Genomic DNA, 4,997 nt, shown 5'->3' on the forward strand with positions numbered 1-4,997 from the left:
TACAGCACTCCCTTGCGTGCCTTATTGCTTTTATAAAGCTGTTACCAACATACAGTATTATAACAACAATGAATGACACATTTTCATTATCTTTATTTTGATAAGTAAACGCAAACAATTCAATTCTTCCATCAAATGAAATAGTCAGGACAGAAATCTGGTCCGAGTTCTTATGGTCATGTTTTTACAGACAATCTCTATTCGTTAAAGGTGCTACACATAGGGGGCATAGAGGCATCACTACAGACTCTGGTTCAATTCTAGGCTGTATCACAACCGGCTGTGATTGGGAGTCCTATAGGGCAGTACACAATTGTCCCAGCGTCATCCGGGGTAGGGTTTGGTCGTCACTGTAAATAAGAATTAACTCAGACGACACTGGGCAAATTGTGCGTCACCTCATGGGTCTCCCGGTCACAGCCGGCACAGGTCTCAAACCAGCATCTGTATCAACACAGTTTGCACTGCAATGCAGTGTCTTGGACCGCTGCACCACAAGTTTTTAATGCTTATCAATTGCCTTGCACAAAGTATAAAATGCTAAAATACTACACAGGACTCTTAAAGAATTTAATTTCAATGTTCATTGTATTTTTTGATCACAGAGACAATTAGAAAATATGGAAAAAATAAATAATGAAATGTTTATTATATAAAGCAGCCCGTATAATCATCTGCCAGAGTGTAGCCCCAGTCGGCCTGAGCCCCAAGTAATACATTTGGGCCAGGTAACTCACACCGGAATCTGCCCGAGCTCAATCCCCGCAGCCTAGCCATAAGTAATACTGCCGAAGGCGGCCCCAGACTGGGGGCCACATGAGTTTGGCCGAGTCTGACTTTCAGCGGAGGGCCTCGACTCTCAGCCGGAATCGGCCCAGATCCACTGTGCTAGCTGGGTTACTAATATCACTAGGATTATGCCTTTGGCTGCTGGACAATAAAATAACCTTGATTTGAAAACCAATAGAACATGAGAAAAATGCTGATTTCAATGGCATATTAAGTGTTTATAAAATAATTCCCTCAACATTTCTATGGTTGTAATTTGTCTACGCTACTTTGAAATAAGGTAAGACATGCTGCATGACATGAAATAGAACGTCCAGGTTTTAAACAATTAAGAGTTCAAAAGTAAAAAATGTTGACCGCCTCCCCTCAGATTCAAGGTGGGTGATGTTTAGTGAGCAACAGGGCATGCACTGTCCTTCACTCTCCAGCCGTTTGGCCCTTTGATCTGAACAAGCTGTGCTTTGAGTAGGCCTCTGTCGACAAAATCAAGCCTTTAGACATTAATGTTAATCATCATTATATTTGTAAAACATGTCAGGCGTTTAGCCTATATTTATGTAATTAAAAACTCATCAAAATTTGGCTAACTTTTCAGCATCGGTTTGGACGGACATGAGGCTGTAGCCAATAGGCCTATGCTGTAACGATTGTCGTCGGGAGAAGGAGAAGAGGACCAAAGTGCAGCATGGTACGTATTCATAATAATTTTAATAAAGATGAATACTGAACAAAAACAACAAACCGACAAACGAACAGTTCTGTAAGGTGCAACAAAAACACTAAACAGAAAATAACTACCCACAACCCATAGTGGGAAAACAGGCTGCCTAAGTATGGTTCTCAATCAGAGACAACGATTGCCAGCAGCCTCTGATTGGGAACCATACCAGGCCAAACACATAGAAATAGAAAACATAGAACAAAAAACATAGAATGCCCACCCCAACTCACGCCCTGACCAAACTAAAATAAGAGACATAAAAAAGGAACTAAGGTCAGGACGTGACATGCATATCACCTACACTTTGTCATGTAGCCTAGGCTTTTTTATTTATGTACATTTATGAAAAATAGATTTGAATATTATTCCAATGTTGGCCTCTGATCCAATTCTGATCCGAGTAATTGTTTGATATTGTGATTTTTGTGTGATTTTTTTTTTTACTTAAATGTATATTCTTCTTGTCTGATTATAATTTTGGGGGACTTTTCCTAGACAAAAGGACAAGGTTGAGTCCTGAGGAAGGTGCAGTACTGCTTTTCTAGCAGCTTCCGAGTCCCAGCACCAAAACCAGAGGAGAGAGGGAAGAAACGGTGTCCCCAGCGACGGTGAGCTCCCTAGCAAAAGTGCGCACCGGCAACGGTGAGCCCTCCAGCAACGGTGACCAGCCCAGCGACTGTGACCCCAGTAGCGGTGACCCCAACAATGGTGACCACAGCGGCGGTAATCCCAGCGGCGGTGACCAGCCCAACAATGGTGACCCCAGTGGCGGTGTCCACAGAGACGGTGACCCCAGCAACGGTGTCCCCAGCAACGGTGTCCCCAACAGCGATGACCCCAGTGGCAGTGACCCTAGTGGCAGTGACCCTAGCGGCGGTGAGCCCAGCAGCGTGGGTCTCGATACAGGGCAAGGCCACCACCCTGCTGCCTGCTCCAAGGTCCTCACCCTCAACACCGGGCAGAACCACCACCCCGCTGCCAGTACCAAGGGCCTCACCCTCAACACCGGTCAGAGCCGCCACTCCTCTTCTGGTACCAAGGGCCTCGACACAGGCACCACAGACCTGTGCTTCAGCCAGCCCAAGAAGAGAAGAAGTAGTGTGCCCTCACTGAACCTTGTGTGTTCCTGAACATGCTTCCTGACATCTCAGGCACTACAGTGGAGAACCCCCAGTCCATAGTGTCAGGAAAGAGCCAACCAAATACCGGCTGCATCCTGACAAAGACTTCCACGACACACCCCACCCACCAAACTTAAAGTGGTTTTGTCATGCCCTTTTCAGCTCAGCTGGGCTGAAAGGATATTTTAAATAAATGACTGGACATGAAAGAAGACAGTTTTGGGTCCTGAGTTCACTTATCTAAGAACTGTTGTATTGTTGCCTTGCATATGTTGAATATTTGAACAAGATATTCAGGATTCACTAGTAATGTTTACTTACCTATTGTTCTTATAGCTTTAACCGTTTACTCCACAAAGTGTTTTTAGAAAATGCGACCGATTTACTTGCATATGCGCCTAAAAATAGATATTTGAAAAAAAATCAAGTATGAGCACGTGCGAGTTGTGATTTTGTCATTTTGTTTCATAGCTGGTAGCTAATCACACAAAGAAACTACAGAGTCCTATACATCTCACAGTCTCATGCAGCAATAGTGCTTGGGGCGCTGTGCCCACCGGGAGACCAGTACGAATAAAAAGTATGAGAATGTATGCACTCACTACTGTAAGTTACTCTGGATAAGAGCGTCTGCTAAATGACTCAAATGTAAAAAAAATGTGCTGAAAGATAAATTCTTAGAAGTGCACAGGCATAGAAGTTAGTCGAACTTACCCGAAAGGGTACTAAAGTGTGACTTAGTCCTCGAGTTTTTGGGCTATTTACAGTTTTGTTCACACTAGGTTGTTTTTCAATGTTAGCTAAGCTTTGCTCAACTGCTAGCAAAGAAGGTACTGTATGTCGAAGAAAAGAGAGCAATAGTAATGCTGTCTTTTTGTAGGCACTAACTACGCCATGGTTCATTGGACAAAGCCTATGGGGTTTTGTAGCGTTTTAAGATAAATGCCAAAAATAAGTTATCTGGTAAACATGCATAGGAGATCATATACTTTTCGTTCTATGAGATATTCTTCATCAGCTTTCATTTTTTGTGAATTTTGAAGCATTTATGTAAAAAAAAAAAAAAGCACAAGGCTTCATAATTGATTAAGGTCATGTTAACTGACTGATATTATGTCATAGAACAAAACATATAAGATCTCCTAAGCCTGTGTTAACCCCAGACCTTATTTTCGGCATTTATCCCAAAAACCTATTATTTCCCCCATTAATTTCCCTCATAGGAATGAATGGCTGAACGAACCAGCGGTAACTAATTGCCGGGTTTTAGGACTACAAGCTGGTTAGCTCTGTATCATCTCTCAAAGACAGACATCTGAGGCCCACCATTACCATGGTAACAGCCAGCCCCTTAAAGGGGCAGCTGAACATTGTTGTGTCACCTAAATTCACTTTATTGAGAATGGAACACTCCAAAACCTTTTAATTAACTTTTAGTCATTTATCATAAAAACACTCTTCCTCAAATACTTTCATTGTGCTCCAAAATGTCTTTGTGTGCTACTAATTTATTTGACTTAGGCGCACATATGAAAGTCAGCATAGAGCCCTCTGGAGGGGATAGTGTTGTGAATGCAGTTCTGCTCTTTTATGCCCCGCCTACTGGGTGGATTGATTGGCAGTGGTGTTGGCCAATCATCTGTCAGCCCCACATTGCCATGCTATGTAACTGACAGTTTGCCTTCAGTTTTGTTGTATGGACACTGTGCTGTGTGATCTGTGCTGAAGCTCAACAGTAACTAAATGTGAAATTTGACTGTAATTAACATCCTAAAACAAGACATAAGGTTGTCATAGACCAGGGTTCCCCAACTGCCGGCCCGCAGTTTTATTTGGCCCTCCATGTTTTCTGAGCAAAAAAGTATATATTTTTATTTTCATTGTTGGACATAAAAGACTGTAAAAACAACAGGAAATCAGTGATTTTAATTTAAGAAATCTGTTCTCAATATACAAATGTATGCAAGGTTTGATATGATTATGTTTTAGTCAAACATTCTGTTTGGGCTTCTTGCGGTCAATTTGCAGTCTACAAATTATATGTAATTGTGTTCCAGCCCCCCAAACATCCGCTCAACAAAAAAATCTGCCCACGGCTGAATCTAGTTGATGATCCCTGTTGTAGACCTTCCCACACATAAGGTCTGTGTAGATACAAGAGAATAGGCAGCTACAGTACTGTAACGATAGTTAGTTCAGCTTGCTAACTGTTAGCTAATGGTCATCTGGAGACTGAAGAGCCTATCTACACTAAGTGGACAAGACCAGCAAATCTCCAAACATGACAATAGCTAGGTGAGACCACCACATCACAGTCATTGTAAGTAAATTTTTCCTCAATAAAGAAGTTACCAGCAAAGTCAGTG

At 42.3% G+C, this 4,997-nt stretch overlaps 1 long non-coding RNA gene across 1 annotated transcript; it reads left to right on the forward strand.

Annotated features, from left to right (window-relative positions):
• The first annotated feature begins 1,384 nt into the window (after positions 1–1,384).
• Positions 1,385–3,224, forward strand: LOC149985189 (uncharacterized). Its single transcript, XR_016487798.1, has 2 exons — positions 1,385–1,477; positions 2,006–3,224. It is a non-coding gene; the product is annotated as an uncharacterized LOC149985189 (long non-coding RNA).
• The last annotated feature ends 1,773 nt before the right edge of the window (positions 3,225–4,997 follow it).

Source organism: Oncorhynchus mykiss, chromosome 2 (genome assembly GCF_057628025.1).
Source record: "Oncorhynchus mykiss isolate SJ-2025 chromosome 2, ASM5762802v1, whole genome shotgun sequence".
Lineage (NCBI taxonomy): Eukaryota > Metazoa > Chordata > Actinopteri > Salmoniformes > Salmonidae > Oncorhynchus > Oncorhynchus mykiss.